We start from the raw sequence: 19,278 nt of genomic DNA on the forward strand, positions 1-19,278 counted from the left end.
AAATACCTAACGTTGTCAGAGAGAGAGAGAGAGAGAGAGAGAGAGAGACCTATATATCAAGGTAAAGTTGATGTACCTCTATCTCTACTGGACGCCTGAGCTAGGTTAGGGTAAGGGAAGGTTAAGGTTTAAGGTAAGTTAGGTTAGGTTAGGTTAGGTTAAGGTTAGGTTAGCGTCTCTGTGAGCGTCTCTCAGTCTCTTCCCCTCATCTCTCGAGCACCGGGGGATCGATACTTGTTTGTCGAGATGGTGACAGATGGCGCTGGTGTGTGTGTGTGTGTGTGTGTGTGTGTGTGTGTGTGTGTGTGTGTGTGTGTGTGTGTGTGTGTACAATATAATACACAATAATATATTCCCCTCAGGGATCTCTCCACCTAAGACCAGACATACACACCCGCCCTAAATTCTTTCATAGAGTTTTTATCAATATTTTTCCCACACACTTAACTCCGTGTTAGTCCATCTTGCTTACTCAAACACCTGGCAAGTTTAAATAAACGAATAATATTAATAATAATAATAATAATAATAATAATAATAATAGACAAAAATCAGTATTTAATAACCGTACCAAGTTGCAGTGGCCAACCTACCACAACTACCAGCCTACCACAACTACCAGCCTACCACAACTATTTTGTATGGACGTGGAAATAAAGAGAATATACTGAACTGGCAACACTAGCTATCTCCTCATTGGTATTCATTTCAGCCAATCAGAATAAAGCGCTGGTTGCCTACTTAACTCTCTCTCTCCCTTCACTGAGATTGACTCAATACACAATAGAACTAACCAATAATCACCATGAACACAAAATTAGCGAATCAGAACCAAGTGCTAAGACAAAGAAACCAATGATTGGATGAATTCTACCTAAGCAGGAAGGCCCTCTCGTGTGATTGGGCACAGGATGCACCAATCAAAATTAAGTGAGAGGATGGTGGTGGATGGTGCCTGTTGTGGGCGGCGGTGAGTGGTGGTTGTTAGTGAAAGCGGTAGCTTGTATAATAGTGGTTTTAGTGGTGGTAGTAGTGATAGTAGCACTAGATGATGTTAGTGCTAGTGGTAGATGGTGGTGGTAGTAGTGGTGGTGGCAGATGATGGTAGTAGCAGTGGTGGTAGTAACGTGACACCACTTGAGTGGGGTTTCATCTCTCAGTATTGGGAAGACAGAGACACAGACAGAGACAGACAGGCAGACAGACAGAAAGACACACAGACAGAGACAGACAGGAAGGCACACACAGACAGAGAGACAGACAGGCAGACAGAGACACAGGCAGACAGAGGACACACACAGACAGAGAGAGACAGACAGGCAGACAGAGAGACAGACAGGCAGAGAAAAAAGACACACACAGACAGACAGGCAGACAGAGACACACAGGCAGACAGAGGACACACACAGACAGAGACAGACAGGCAGACAGAAAAAGACACACACAGACAGACAGGCAGACAGAGAAAGAGACAAACAGTGTGGTAGGAATATGGTAGTGTGGTATTATAGTAGGGATAAGGTAATGGTAGGAGTGTGTGTGTAATAGGAGTGTGGTAGGAGTATGGTAGTGTGGGGTGTGGGAGGGGTAGTTGATAGAGTGTGGTATGGTAGGAGGTGTGTGTGGTGGTAGGAGTGTGGTGATAGAGTGTGGTAGTATGTAGGAGTGTGTAGTGATAGAGTGTGGTAGGAGTATGTGTGTGTAGGGGAGTGTGTAGTATGGTAGGAGTGTGGTAGGGAGGTGGTAGAGTGTGGTATATGGTAGGAGGTGGTTGTGTGGTGGTGTGGTTGTGTGTGGTGGTAGTGTGGTTGTGGGTAGTGTGGTACGGTGTGGTGGGTAGTGTGGTACGGTGTGTGGTGGTAGTGTACGGTGTGTGGTGGTGGGTGTGGTACGGTGTGTGGTGGAGGTGGTGTAGGAGTGTGGTAGGGTATAGGGTGTGGTAGAAGTGTGGTTGTGTGGTGGTGGGGGTAGGAAGTGTGGGAGGAGTGTGTTGTCTGGAGGTGGTAGGGAGTGTGGTGGGAGGGTAGGGTGTGGTGTGTGATAGGGGTGTAGAGTGTGGTGGGGTAGGAGTGGTGTGGTAGGAATGATAGGGTGTGGTAGGGGAGTGTGGTGGTAGGAGTGATAGGGTGTGGTAGGGGTGGTGGGAGGATAGGTGTGAGGTGGTAGGGAGGATAGGTGGGGAGGGGGTGTGGTAGTGTGAGGTGGTGGTGTGGGAGGTGGTGGGAGTAGGGGTGGGGAGTGATGGGGGTAGGTGTGGGTGGTAGGAGGTGGTGGTAGTGGTGGGGAGGATAGGGGTGTGGTAGGAGTGTGGTGGTAGTGTGTGGTGGTGTAGAGGTGGTGGGAGTGGATAGGGTGTGGTAGGAGTGTGGTTGTCTGGTGGTGGTGTGGTAGGGGTGTGGGGAGGATAGGAGGGTAGGAGTGATGGGGTGTGGTAGAGTGTGGTGGTAGGGGAGGTGGGTGGGAGGATAGGGGTGGGTAGGGGTGTGGGGAGTGATATGGGTGTAGTGGGAGGTGGGGTGGGAGTGTAGGAGTGTGGTGGGAGAGGGTGTGGTGGGAGGATAGGGGTGTGGGGAGGATAGGTGTGGTAGGAGTGTGGTGGTAGTGTGGTAGGGAGGTGGTGGGAGTGATAGGGTGTGTAGGGGTGTGGTGGGAGTGATAGGGGTGTAGAGTGTGGTTGTCTGGTGGTAGTGTGGTAGGAGTGTGGTGGGAGTGTGGCAGGGAGCGTCCTCAGCTGGTGAACGCGGTAACCTTGGTTTTAACTGAAGGGTTTTTGTCGCCTAACTCCACAGTTGCTTACACTTGATGATCGTCACTATCGGCTACAATAGTTCTCATGGATAGTCTAGAGCTTTGTGAGTAGGATAGGATTGTGAGGAATAACTCATATTTCTCATAATCAAGCTTCAAAGGGTTTTATGATCATTTCTTTGTCTTTAAGTAATGTAGTCTTGTTTGTGAAGTGAATAGTCCATAATGAACCACTGCGATAGTTCTCAGAGAATTTTATCACAACAATCAAAGGCCTTGTGACTATGACAGTTACGAACAAGCATTAATAATATAGGTTCACACGCTCTTCGATTAGTATTTTCCCGACTGGAGACAAGATATATTCAGGCTTTTCAAGTCAACTAACAAATACTATCAGATGCCTTTCTCACGAGAGTCAGAGACTTTGTGAGAAATATGAGAGAGACAGTGTGTGTGTGTGTGTGAGCAAGTTGAACCACACCACAGCCACGGCCCAGCGAGCTCACTCATTGAGGAAGGGAGCCATTTCAAATGTTACCGCCTTACATGATAAAACCTCTCCTTATTTTAACTATTTCTGCATATCTCTAACCAATTTTACCGTGTTAAAGAAACACCATTGTTGACCTAAATATTTGTTTATAAAGTTAAGTATATTTACGAGGACGTTTGAGGGGGAAAAATAGACGTTACTGAATGATACACTAAGATATATGGAAAGCCACAAGGCCGATGTTACCTCTTCGGACGAAAAGCCCTTTTTAAATTCTAACTATTCTAATGTATATCTAACCTATTCTAACATGTTAAATCATCAACAATGTTAAGTTATACGGTAAAATATAATGTTAAATGGGTTTCTGTGGACGTATAAAGGCGGGGAAAAGTGTTTATTGAGCGATAATGTTGTGAGATGTAGCGAAAACAGAGACATTGGACCGCTTGGCTGGTCCCACTTATTATGCACCTCTTAACACCAACTACCACCACTGGCTACCACCATTGACTACCACTACTAGCATCACCACCAACTACCACCATCGACTACTATCACCAACTACCACTAATAACACCATCGATTACCACCACCAACTACAGGTACTACCACCACCGACTACCATCATCGATTACCACCTACTACTACCACAGCCAACTATAACCATCAACTTCTACCGTCGACTACCACCATTGACTACCACCATCGACTGGCCACTATCACCAGCTACTACCACACCCATTTCTACAACTATGTCTTTCTACTACCAACCATCAACCACCACCAACTAGCACTACTACCACTAACACCACCACCATTACCAAGACACATGGCAGAGCGTGTAGTCATGGGTGGGCGGACGTTGAAAGTTACAGCATGGAAAGAATGAGGCGTGGGAGGGCGTGGACGGGTGTCGCGTGGAAACAATGGTGTGGTAAGGCGTGGATTGGCGTCGCGTGGAAAGAATGAGGCGTGGGAAGGCGTGGATTGGTGTCGCGTTGAAGAATGTGGCGTGGAAAGTCGTGGATTGGTGTCGCGTGGAAAAAATGGCGTGGATTGGCCTCGCGTTGAAGAATGTGGCGTGGGAAGGCGTGGATTGGTATCGCGTGGAAAGAATGAGGCGTGGGAAGGCGTGGATTGGTGTCGCGTGGAAATAATGGCGTGGATTGGTGTCACGTGGAAACAATGGCGTGGGAAAGCGTGGATTGGTGTCACGTGGAAACAATGGCGTGGTTTGGTGACACGTGGTAAAAATGGCGTGGGAAGGCGTGGTTTGGTGTCACGTGGAAACAGTAGCATGGAAAGACGTGTAATGGTGTTAGCGTGGAAACAATGACGTGTGAGGGCGTGGAGTGGTATCGCGTGGTAACAAAGCAGCATGGTGAGCAGCCTGGCGTGGTGACTGGTGAGGAGGCGCGGGTTGGTCTACTCTTGGCCTCAGACCTCACGTATTTGAGGCGTGTGTCAGCGGGCCACGCCTTGTGTGTGTGTATGTGTGTGTGTGTGTATCTTTATGCCTTTCTGTGTATGTGTGTGCGCTTGCAAGTCTCTGTGTGTGTGTGTGAGTGTGTGTGTATGTATGTATGTACGAGTATGAATGTTTATGCAAGTATGTATATATGTATGTATGTATTTGTATACCGTTGTGTGTGTGTGTGTGTGTGTGTGTGTGTGTGTGTGTGTGATGTATAGTTTAACACAAAAATACACAAAGGAAACACAGGAACAGACACATACTTGGAAAACCTGCTGAGTAACTTAACCACAAAGGACATACTCCAGTTCTTCATGATGTACTGACTTTGCATAACCTAGCCTTAACCTAATCTAGCTTTAACCTAACCTTTACTTTAATCTAACTTAACCTGAAACTAAGCTTAACCTAATCTATTCTTTACCTAACCTTAACCTACCCTAATTTAACCTTAGCCAAACCTAACCTTAACATATCCTAACCTAAACCAAACCTAAACTAACCTTAACCAAACCCAACCTAAACATAACCAAACCTTAACCAAACCCAACCTTAACATAACCAAACCTTAACCAAACCTAAACTAACCTTAACCAAACCTAACCTTAACATAACCAAACCTTAACCAATCGTAAACTAACCTTAACCAAACCTAACCTTAACAGAACCTAACATAACATAAGCAAGTTTGCAGATGACACCAAAATAGGGCGGCAGATTAATTCAGGGCAGGATGCTAATGCACTACAGGAGGATCTAAATAAACTGCAGGGGTGGTCTGAAAAATGGCAAATGAAATTCAACACCAGCAAGTGCAGCGTACTTAACATTGGAAGAACAAATACTGTCAATGTATACAGCCTTAACAGCATCAACCTAGAGAAGTCGACTTGTGAAAGAAGTCTCCAGTACTTTTAGCCCGGACCTACGGCTCAGGAAAAAACAGTGCGTTAGAAATTGAAATAAGGCAACAGAGTATTGGGTTTTATATTCAGAAGTGTAAGTAATAAGAGTGCAGAGGCTCCACAAATTGGTATCTTTAAGCGTCAGGCCGCACCTCGATTATATTCTTCTACCCTGAAAAAATTTTGCTATAGAATGGATATCAATTCACTGGAGTCGGTGCAGCGAAGAATGGCGAAAATGATTCCGGGACTTAGAAACCTTCCATATCAGGATAGGTTAAAGAAACTAAACTTGCATTCCCTAGAAAGACGAAGAGTGCGGGGAGATATGATAGAAGTTTTTAAGTGGGTGAAAGGAATCAATAAAGGGGATATAGATAAAGTTCTTATAATATCCGAACAGGATAGGACTCGAAGCAACGGATTAAAGTTGGATAAGTTTAGGTTTAGGAGGCAGATAGGAAGGAACTGGTTCACAAATAGGGTGGTGGACGAGTGGAACAAGTTTAGCAACTATGTAGTAAGTGCTGGAACGCTGGAAAGTTTCAAAAGGGGGCTAGATAGATTCATGGATGATAGAGAGTGGTAGTAACTCTCGACAGGAGCTGCCATGCGCAGGCCAACCGGCCTATTGCAGATTCCTTATTTTCTTATGTTCTTATAACCTAACCTTAACCAAACCCAACCTTAACATAACCAAACCTTAACCAAACCCAACCTAAACATAACCTAACCTTAACCAAACCTAAACTAGCCATAACCAAACCTCAACCAAACCTAAACTAACCTTAACCAAACCTAATCTTAAGCAAACTAAACCTTAACCAAACCAATACTAACCTTAACCAAACCAAACCAATACTAACCTTAACCAAACCAAACCTCAACCAAACCAAAACTAACCTTAACCAAACCTAAGCAAACTAAACCTTAACCTAACCTTATAATAACCTAAACTTAACCAAACCTAACCTTAACCAAACCCAACCTTAACATAACCTAACCTTAACCAAACTTAACCTAACCTTAACCAAACCTTAACCTAACCATAACCAAACATAAAATTAACCTAATCTTAACCAATCCTAACCTTAACCTAACCTAAACTTAACCAAACCAATCCTTACTTAACCTTAATCCAACCTAACTTAACCTTTACCAAACTTAACATAACCGTAAGGCAACCTAACAAAACCTTAAGTAACCTTAATCCAACCTATCCTAACCTTAACCAAACCTAACCTTAACCTTTCAAACAACAATGACCCTAAATGGATAAATATTTATTTAAAGAACATTATTGGTCAAAGGAAGGCTATAGGTACGAGGATAAATAGTGGCGAAATTTACCTCAGGGATTATTATAAGGTATTGACCGATAGGGTTAAGACCGAGATAAGGAAAGCAAAGAGGAATAATGAGCTGAGGATAGCAAGAGAGGCGAAGACAAACCCCAAGGGATTCTATCAAATGTATCAAACTAAAACACGAGAAAAGATTGGGCCAATACAGACAGATACCGGCGAGCTAACTGATAACGACGGAGAAATGAGCAATAATCTGAATAAATATTTTTCAACAGTTTTCACCACGGAAAATTTAAACATGATACCCGAGGCACCAACTCTATTCAGAGATAGTGAAGAAAACAATTTAAGCGAGATAATAGTGACTAGTAACGATATTAGTAAGCAAATCGACAAACTAAAGCCTAATAAGTCACCTGGTCCTGATGAGATATTTGCCAAAGTATTAAAGGAATGTAGGGAAGAGCTTAGTATGCCCTTAGCAAAGTTGTTTAACATGTCCTTAAAAACAGGTGTAGTACCAGAATCCTGGAGGATAGCGAATGTAATACCGATTTTCAAGAAGGGGGATAGATCACTAACCTCTAACTACCATCCATCAGTCTACCATCAATTGTAGGCAAATTACTGGAAGCAATCATTTCACTCTATTCGAAACCACCTGGAGAAGCACAAATTGATCACTGATTCCCAGCATGGCTTCACAAGCGGGCATTCATGTCTAACTAATCTATTAACATTTTTTTCATCAGTTTTCGAATCGGTGGACGAGGGGCACAATTATGATGTGGTATATCTCGACTTTAGCAAAGCCTTCGACAGAGTCCCTCACTGATACGCTTTAAATGCAGGAAAGTGGTTTTCTTACCGTAAAATTCAGATACCTTCACACTGGTTACTCACCCAGGAGATTATGGTGTATCACTACATTGAATTTCACTCTACATCCGGCATTCAATGCGTTGTGTACTTGATAAATGATGATTTAATGAATTCCATTAATTTCCAACATCCATCTAAGTTATTGGTTATACTTTGTCATAACCAATCAGTCATTACCTATAGTAATAATAATAATAGAGGGATCACAGATACGGGCAGATCATTGCACTTACGTTTATTTGGCACAATTCCATTCACTGGACTTATAATTTGCATGGATAGGTCAGTCACTCACATTCACGCCACAGTACCGTAAGTTATAAGGGAGAGTTTGTCAACCTGGAGAATTAATCGTTTAGATCTATTAGGCCGGCCTGGAGTGCTCTTGTAGCAAACAGGCCCTCAAACATTGATCACTTCCTTTACAGGATGTGTTAACTTGTCGCTGGACTTAACAACAATCTTGGGGATTTGCACACACAGACTCGTAGCACTGGTAGGACTGTATGGCTCCTGTTCTAAATCCGCAGAGCAGGAGGTCTTCTCTAACCCAGGGTCTAAAGCCCACTGGCAAAAATGTGGTTTTGAGGCGTCAAATGACCTATCGGCTGGCCAGGTACATTATCTCTATCTAAACAATAATTTGGGATGGGTTGTGCAGGAGGCCCAGAGCAACCCATGACACTCACGAAAGACTAATAAAAAAGGTAAAAGCACATGGCATTAAAGGTAATATTCTAAAATGAATTAGGGCACGGTTACAGGACAGGAAACAGCGAGTGAGCATTAACGGCACTAAATCCCATTGGAGCAAGGTCACTAGTGGAGTTCCCCAAGGCTCAGTACTTGGACCATTATTATTTATCATATACATAAACGACATAGATATCGGCATAGACAGCAACATAAGTAAATTTGATGATGACACTAAAATAGGACGTGTAATTAAATCTGACGAGGACCCCGCAAAACTACAGGAAGATCTAAACAAATTTTTCGAATCGTCTGAAAAATGGCAGATGAAATTCAATGTGGACAAATGTAAAGTACTCAGTATAGGAGATATAAACAGGGAAACCAGATACCAGATGAACAACGATGCCCTTGTGAAATCCGACTGCGAAAGAGATTTAGGAGTAATGATAAGTAGGAATCTTAAACCAAGTAAACAATGTGTTTTTGCTTGTACCATACACAGATGAGGTTCAGTTCAGTTCTGGTCACCGTATTACAGAATAGATGTAGAATCCTTGGAAAGAATCCAGAGGAGAAGGACAAGACTAATCCCGGGCATTAGGAACCTTGAGTACAGAGACAGGTTAAAGCATCTTAATGTGCACTCCCTCGAGAGACGTAGAGGGAGGGGCGACATGATAGAGGTGTATAAATGGAAGTTATGTCTAAACAAAGGGGACATTACAAAGGTACTCAAACTATCCAACCAGGAGCGAACTCGAGAACAATGGTTTTAAATTAGACAAATTTAGATTTAGGCGTGAAATAGGTAAACACTGGTTTGGAAACAGAGTAGTGGATGAATGGAACAAGTTACCAATATCATCATTAACTCGAATACGCTGAATAGCTTCAAACATAGGTTGGATGCTTATATGAGCAATAGGGGTTGGGTGTAAATGGGACTGCCCAGTATGGGCCAATAGGCCTGCTGCAGGTTCCTCCATTCTTATGTTCTCATGTAAACCTAACCTGAACCAAACCTAAACCTTAACCTAACCTAACTTTAACCAAACCTAACCTGAACCAAACCTAACCTGAACCAAACCTAACCTTAACCAAACCAAACCGTAACCAAACCTTAACCTAACCCTAACCAAACCTAACCTTAACCAAACCTTAACCTAACCTTAACCAAACCTAACCTTAGCCTAACCTTAACCAAACCTAACCTTAACCAAACCTAACCTTAACCAAACCTAACCTTAATCAAACCTTAACCAAACCTTAACCTAACCTTAACTAAACCTAACCAGTTACCAAACAGCTGACGTAATAATAACATTCAGGCCAAGTTCATAGACCAACAGCAAAAACTTGTGTTTGAGAGAGAGAGAGAGAGAGAGAGAGAGAGAGAGAGAGAGAGAGATTCTCACAACCAGCTGAACAAACTCTTTATTACTTGAGGGTTGCCAACTAGTCACATCGTGTTTTTACTGCCACACCTACACACTTACCAAACTTACAGTTACACCCCCCTACACTTAGATACTTATAAACACCTACACACACACTTATAAAGGCGCTACTTACACACTCACCAAACCTACACACACTTGAACATACACTTATAAAGGGTTACTTACACCTACGCACTTATCAACGTACACGCCTACATTAACTTACACAAGGTTACCCAAGCAGATTTCGTCTACTATGTATTAAAAAATTAAGATAAATAAATGATATAAAAAAAAATTAAGGTGAGGACAAATTTAAACTCATGACAGACAGACAGACAGATGGTTCAGCCACCTGCTCTAGACAGCTGGTGGGCGGCGGGTAACCATTTCCTTGTTTTGTTTAAGTGGGGCTTGTTGTGTGCCAGCTGTGGGGAGAGAAGACCCTACCACCATCACAACGAAACAACCACAACCTACTACCATCACAACCCACCACAACCTACTACCATCACAATGAACAACCACAACCTACTACCATCACAACCCACCACAACCTACTACCATCACAACCCACCACAACCTACTACCATCACAACCTACTACCATCACAACCCACCACAACCTACTACCATCACAACGAAACAACCTACTACCATCAACGAACAACCTACTACCATACACCACAACCAACAACCTACCTCACAACGAACCACAACCTACTATCATCACAACCCACCACAACCTACTACCATCACAACGAACAACCACAACCTACTACCACCACAACCCACCACAACCTACTACCATCACACAACCCACCACAACCTACTACCATCACAACCCACCACAACCTACTACCATCACAACGAACAACACCCACAACCTACTATCATCACAACCCACCACAATCTACTACCATCACAACGAACAACCACAACCTACTACCACCACAACCCACCACAACCTACTACCATCACAACCCACCACAACCTACTACCATCACAACGAACAACCGCAACCTACTACCATCACAACCCACCACAACCTACTACCATCACAACCCACCACCTACTACCATCACAACCCACCACAACCGACTACCATCACAACCCACCACAACCGACTACCATCACAAATCACATCACAACCTACTACCATCACAACCCACCATAACCTACTACCATCACAACGAACAACCACAACCTACTACCATCACAACCCACCACAACCTACTACCATCACAACCCACCACAGCCTACTACCATCACAACCCACCACAACCGACTACCATCACAACCGACCATCACAACCCACCACAACCGACTACCATCACAACCTACACAACCGACTACCATCACAACCCACCACAACCTACTACCATCACAACCCACCACAACCTACTACCATCACAACGACCACAACCTACTACCATCACAACCCACCACAGCCTACTACCATCACAACCCACCACAACCTACTACCATCACAACCCACCACAATCGACTACCATCACAACCTACCACAACCGACTACCATCACAGCCCACCACAACCTACTACCATCACAACCCACCACAACCTACTACCATCACAACCCACCACAACCTACCACCATCACAACGGACAACCACAACCTACCACCATCACAACCCACCACAACCTACTACCATCACAACCCACCACAACCTACCACCATCACACAGCCCACCATCACAACCTACTACCATCACAACACCACAACCTACCACCATCACAACCCACCACAACCTACCACCATCACAACCCACCACAATCTATCACCATCACAACCTACAACCTACATCACAACCTACCACCATCACAACCCACCACAACCTACTACCATCACAACCCACCACAACCTACTACCATCACAACCCACCACAACCTACTACCATCACAACCCACCACAATCTACCACCATCACAACCCACCACAACCTACCACCATCACAACCCACCACACTTATAATAATACTCACATAATCATCGCCATAAGGATGTACTGGGCTTACCTGAAAAGAGAAATTATTATTATTACTATTTATTATTATGATTATTATTATTATTATTATTATTATTATTATTATTATTTAGAGTGAAATATAGAAATATTACTGATAGAGAGAGAGACAACAGAGGGGTACCAGGCCTAAAATATCCACACACCAACGATCTACAGTAATGCGGGTGGTCGGGACAAAAACCCCCTCAAGAAAAGTGCAAAAGCGGAAAAAAAACTTATTTAGAGGGGGGGGTTTAGGTTAGTCTTATGATATAATAAATTTAATATTTTACATGTCAGAGATGTGTCCATAAACAATAAAAGGAATAAAAATTATGGTATATTTTTTTCCTAGGGGGAGGGGGAGGGGGTTGTCTGTAATGATAGGTGCAGGTCTGCCTCTGGACTTAGTCTGAAAATAGATAAACATAAGAGGTTTTGTCCTATTTTTTGTACTCTAAATAAGGAGTTTTGTCCTATTTTACACTTTACTTGAGGGGGTTTTGTCCAAGGGTTTTTTGTCCAAGTGGGTTTTGTCCTGCTTAACACTTCCCAAATACACTTATTGATGAACTTAACACTTCCGATACACTTATTGATATACTTAACACTTCCCAGATACACTTATTGATGAACTTAACACTTCCGATACACTTATTGATATACTTAACACTTCCCAGATACACTTATTGATGTACTTAACACTTCCCAGATACACTTATTGATGTACTTAACACTTCCCAGACACACTTATTGATGTACTTAACACTTCCCTTATACACTTATTGATGTACTTAAATCATGTATAATTATTTAAGTAATTAACTCGCTTACAAATATATAAGTACCTCCTAAACCTACTTTATACTTCACACTACCCATAGAAACACTTATATAAGTACTTATCCCATTGATAAGTAATTTAGTACGTTCGAATACACGTTTAAAAGTATTTCGTGTAGTTTCGCTCATGTGCACATAATGTTTGGAAATAGAGTAGTGGATGAGTTACCAAGTTACCAAACATCATCATTGACGCAATACGCTGGATAGCTTCAAACACAGGTTGGGTGGATATATGAGCGATAGGGGTTGGGTGTAAACGGGACTCCCCAGTATGGGACAATAGGCCCGCTGCAGTTTCCTCCATTCCTAAGTTCTTTAAGTTCCATTCTTATGTACGCACATCGCTCATGTACACATAACATCCACGTATTCCCCATGTATTCATCACCCAATGCACACACTTTACCCATATATGTACACACATTACTCATGCGTGCATATTACCCATGTACCCATATATACAGCACTGAGAGAAAGATCACGTGTTAGTACCGTGAGGTCAGGTTAAACCTAGGTCAGATCAAACACGACATTTCTCAAGGCGATGGAGGTCAGGTCAGGTCAGGTCCAGTCAGTGATTGGAAGGCCCTATAAGATGATTGGAACATAATTTAAAGTAATTCAAACCCTTGATGATTGGAGACCTACATACGCTTATTAGAACACGGTGTAGAGAGAGAGAGAGAGAGAGAGAGAGAGAGAGAGAGAGAGAGAGAGAGAGAGAGAGAGAGAGAGTTACCAAGTTACCTAATATCATCATTAACTCGAATACGCTGAATAGCTTCAAACATAGGTTGGATGCTTATATGAGCAATAGGGGTTGGGTGTAAACGGGACTGCCCAGTATGGGCCAATAGGCCCGCTGCAGTTTCCTCCATTCTTATGTTCTTATGAGAGAGAGAGAGAGAGAGAGAGAGCCACGCGGGCAGTTTGGCGCGCCTAGACAAGGAAAGAGCATGAGAAAGGGGAGGGAGGGAGGAAGGTGTGGAGGGGGGACAGCCACAAGGCGTGGTTGGGCAGCGTGCCTCTCTCTCTCTCTCTATAGCTACCACAACTACTAGTACTACCACTACTACTAGTGCTACAATCTACCACAACTACTAGTACTACAATCTACCACAACTACTAGTACTACAATCTACCACTACTACTAGTGCTACAATCTACCACAACTACTAGTACTACAATCTACCACAACTACTAGTACTACAATCTACCACAACTACTAGTACTACAATCTACCACAACTACTAGTACTACAATCTACCACAACTACTAGTGCTACAATCTACCACTACTACTAGTGCTACAATCTACCACAACTACTAGTACTACAACAATCTACCACAACTACTAGTACTACAATCTACCACAACTACTAGTACTACAATCTACCACAACTACTAGTGCTACAATCTACCATTACTACTAGTGCTACAATCTACCAATACTACTAGTGCTACAATCTACCACAACTACTAGTGCTACAATCTACCACTACTACTAGTGCTACAATCTACCACTACTACTAGCGCTACAATCTACCACTACTACTAGTGCTACAATCTACCACAACTACTAGTGCTACAATCTACCACTACTACTAGTGCTACAATCTACCACTACTACTATTGTTACAATCTACCACAACTACTAGTGCTACAATCTACCACAACTACTAGTGCTACATTCTACCACTACTACTAGTGCTACAATATACCACAACTACTAGTACTATAATCTACCACAACTACTAGTGCTACAACTACTACCACAACTACTAGTGCTACAATCTACCACAACTACTAGTGCTACAATCTACCACAACTACTAGTGTGCAACTACTATCTACCACAACTACTAGTGCTACAATCTACCACAACTACTAGTGTACTACAATCTACCACAAGTACTACTACTACCATATTCTACCACACCTACCAGTACTACAATCTACCACAACTACTACTAGTGCTACAATCTACCACAACTACTAGTGCTACAATCTACCACAACTACTAGTGCTACAATCTACCACTACTACTAGTGCTACAATCTACCACTACTACTAGTGCTACAATCTACCACAACTACTAGTGCTACAATCTACCACTACTACTAGTACTACAATCTACCACAACTACTAGTGCTACAATCTACCACAACTAGTACTACAATCTACCACAACTACTACTACTACCATATTCTACCACACCTACCAGTACTACAATCTACCACAACTACTACTAGTGCTACAATCTACCACAACTACTAGTGCTACAATCTACCACAACTACTAGTGCTACAATCTACCACTACTACTAGTGCTACAATCTACCACTACTACTAGTGCTACAATCTACCACTACTACTAGTGCTACAATCTATTACTACTACTAGTACTACAACTACTACTAGTGCTACAATACTACCACTACTACTAGTGCTCTACCACAACTACTAGAGCTACAATCTACCACTACTACTAGTGCTACAATCTACCACAACTACTAGTGCTACAATCTACCACAACTACTAGAGCTACAATCTACCACAACTACTAGTACTACAATCTACCACAACTACTACTACTACCATATTCTACCACACCTACCAGTACTACAATCTACCACAACTACTACTAGTGCTACAATCTACCACAACTACTAGTGCTACAATCTACCACAACTACTAGTGCTACAATCTACCACTACTACTAGTGCTACAATCTACCACAACTACTAGTACTACAATCTACCACTACTACTAGTACTACAATCTACCACTACTACTAGTGCTACCATCTCCCACTACTACTAGTGCTACAATCTACCACAACTACTAGTACTACAATCTACTACAATCTACCACAACTACTACTACTACCATATTCTACCACACCTACCAGTATTACAATCTACCACAACTACTACTAGTGCTACAATCTACCACAACTACTAGTGCTACAATCTACCACAACTACTACTACTACCATATTATACCACAACTACTACTACCATAATCTACCACAATTCAATCTACCACAACTACTAGTACTACAATCTACCACAACTAATGCTACCACAATCTAACACAACTACTAGTACTACAATCTACCACAACTACTAGTACTACAATCTACCACTACTAGTACTACAATCTACCACAACTACTGCTACCACAATCTACCACTACTACTACCACCATATTCTACCACAACTACTACTACCATAATCTACCACAATTCAATCTATCACAACTACTAGTACTACTACAATCTACCACAACTGCTAGTAGTACAATCTACCACAACTACTGTTACCACAATCTACCACAACTACTAATAATCTACCACAACTACTAGTACTACAATCTACCACAACTACTGCTACCACAATCTAACACAACTACTAATAACATAATCTACCACAACTACCGAATCATCAACCTATTCACACTGAGTTACATAAACCCACAGCCTTACTTATTAAAAGATTGTGAATTTGATAAACTATTTGCCGAAGAATACTTGATCCTAAATAAAAATTAGATAACTATATATAACGATCAGTAAATAATAAAAATATTAACAATAACGTAAAAGGGTTAAATGTTATCATATGGTTAATTGTATATGACAAGTATAAGTAATGTATTATGAGTATTAATTCACTAATATGATGATTGTAATTAACTTTTATACGTAATAATAAAGATCTAAAAAACTTTGGCTTCAAAAACAAGATTTATTACGATTGTTTCTTAACAAATTGCTAATCCAAGCTTGCAATATGGTGCTTGCTCAGAACACTCAACTGGGGTAATCCCCTCACTCATTCAGGTTTACTCACAAGCAAGTTGAGTAAAATGAGTAAGATCCCCCCAAGCTAATTTGAAGCAACGTTTCAACTTATAATCTATCTGTTCAATTTTTTTTCTTAATGTTAAATTTATGAGCCTATGAATATGGTCCTTACTCATAATATTTTTGTGAGTATAACCCCATATCCTTACGTTTATTGACGAGTAAATATGAGTAAGAATGAGACATACCACTTATTGGATAAACCCATCAACGATCGTATGACGATTTACGGATATTATTCAACATGTATTCAAATTTTACTCACAATACACATGTGAATAAACCTCACAGACGTTCTAACGTACTCATACTCACTCATAAATACTCATGGGGGTGAATAATGATGGATAAACCACTGAAACGTATTTATGAATCATCGTATAGATTTCAAATCACTTTTCTTCACCAATACAGTGTACTATTCATTTCTACTTACAATACTCACTTAAATAAACCTCACATTTGTGCTTACTTACTCATGATCACTTATAAAACAAGAATATGAGTATTACAAGGCACCACAACGAACCACGCAAGTAATACGCATCACGATTCTCATTTCTACGACCATTATTTATTATTTCATTCCATATTACTCACAATACTCACACACAGTGGCCATGGATTATTCACAAACACTCCTATCTACTCATAAGGGTGAAATGCGAGGAATAAACGACCAAAAACGAAGGAAAAGTGGAATTATTTAACCCGCCTTCAGGATGCATCGTTAATAGTACGCTTCACGCTTCGCTTTTGTAAGCTTACTGTTCACTTTTCCTCCATTATTACTCCCACTACATATATTAACACGATCCTAACTGACACATACATACTCTTTAAATACTCATATGGGTGGAATATGAGGTACAAGTATATTAAAACGAAGAAAAGGTATTTGAAGTCACCTCAGCTATGCATCACCCAAGATGTCTACCTAATGCTAGCTGGGGGTAGTCTCACAAAGATGGTTATTTCAGCTATAACTCACCGGGTAATATGCCGGTTGAACCTGCGCCGGCAGGGGAAATACACTTGAAGCCCACAGCTTGCCGGTTGAATAACGTACGTCGGGATAAAAAACCGCAAAAGCGTCGCGGACGTCGAAAATATCGGACCGACCTGTCGAACCCCTTGTCACTACTCGGCCCTGTGCCTGCCTTTAACACACTGTGAGAGAGACTCGACTCCCGAGTCCTCTCTCTCTCAGAACAGCGCGGAAGAATACACCATCGTGGGTCCCAACTAATCGATGACCGCCTTACCGACGCCTTCCCGTTCACTCCTCCGCGATTATAAGTAACTTTTAAAGTAGTTCGAGACACTAAAATTATTAATTTTTGCCATTCGTTCTCATAAATACATTTGAGTTTTTTTTCACAATCCACCTCATCGACGCCGCTTCTCACCAAACCACCGCGATTATAAGTATATGTACGTAGATCCGGACCATGCAGTAACCGTTTTTTACTTAAATTGCTTATAAATACTATTAAAAGTTATATTTTTTAGATGACCGCCATACCGTCATCTCTGCTACTCTTCCGCGATTACAAGTAGTCTAAAATTGATCCCGCACGAAGAAATTATTACTTCTAATCATTTCTTTTTACTTATATTTAAATTACGTCGATCATTGACCAAAACGATGAACCATAAGTAACTATTTTTATTTTTCAATGACCGCGTAATACTCCTCCGCGATCATAAGTAGCTTTAAGTATATCTGGATCTTAAAATCACTACTTTTGCCCATTCTTATTTACTTACCATTTAATACCTATATTTATTATTTTACACTTAATACTTAAATTTATTACTTAACATTCATTATTTGCTACTTAACAGATTTGCTTGATATTTGTTTGTAAGTAAATTATATCAATATTTCTTCAATTTTAAGTAATTTAGCTATTATAATAAGTAAATGCGACCCTATATTTCAACCTATATAATTACTTAAGTACTAAAATACGTAAAATTAATACACTTTTCAATATTTTTATTAATTTTATTAATTATTTACTTAAACACTTTAAAAAGTTATAATTTACATATCTATCTATCTATCTATCTATCTTTCTATCTATTTTCATAAAAAGACAGATAGATAGACAGACAACTTTGTAAAGTAAGTGATTGACATAAGGCAGCTACCAAGAAAGGGGGCTTCATATGCATGAGGCATGACGAAGTAAGGGATCTCACAGCAAATATGTTGAAGGAAATCTGCCGTGATTTCAGAGTAGAACAGACCCTCCTCCTTCCATTGAACGGTGAGAATTTCCAATATAGGACTTCAAACACATCCAACGAAGCCCGTGTTGACGTCAGTGCTCGAGGATTCTGGACGCGGGGACAGCGAGCCTTCTTCGACATCAGAATTTTTGATCCCATGGCCGCATGTCACCGTAACTTAGCTCTCGATGCTGCACACAGGAGGAACGAGAACGACAAGATAAGGGCATAAGGGGAGAGAATTCAGAACATTGATCAAGGCAGCTTCACTCCTCTAGTGTTCACAACCTCTGGTGGGATAGGACCAAGTGCAAGATGCTTCTACGCCAGACTCGCGGAGGTGATCTCCGAACAG

The 19,278-nt window shown here is 41.5% G+C and overlaps 1 protein-coding gene across 9 annotated transcripts in view; it reads right to left on the reverse strand.

The window, feature by feature from the left end:
• LOC121856380 (RNA binding protein fox-1 homolog 1-like) overlaps nucleotides 1-17,876 on the reverse strand; it is a 131,686-nt gene extending 113,810 nt beyond the window's left edge. For 4 of the 9 annotated variants that reach the window (XM_042351920.1, XM_042351922.1, XM_042351921.1 and 1 more), the window contains exons 1-2: nucleotides 17,677-17,875; nucleotides 11,952-11,984 (exon numbers count right to left, since the gene is read on the reverse strand). The gene's annotated coding sequence lies outside the window, so the exon portion shown is untranslated. Of the gene's footprint in view, nucleotides 1-11,951; nucleotides 11,985-17,676 lie in introns of all 9 variants that reach the window. The other 5 variants (XM_042351924.1, XM_042351923.1, XM_042351919.1 and 2 more) reach the window with 2 other exon arrangements.
• Between the last annotated feature and the right edge of the window lie 1,402 nt (nucleotides 17,877-19,278).

This window comes from Homarus americanus, unplaced genomic scaffold (assembly GCF_018991925.1).
Source record: "Homarus americanus isolate GMGI-L3 unplaced genomic scaffold, GMGI_Hamer_2.0 scaffold48220, whole genome shotgun sequence".
In the NCBI taxonomy this organism is placed as follows: domain Eukaryota; kingdom Metazoa; phylum Arthropoda; class Malacostraca; order Decapoda; family Nephropidae; genus Homarus; species Homarus americanus.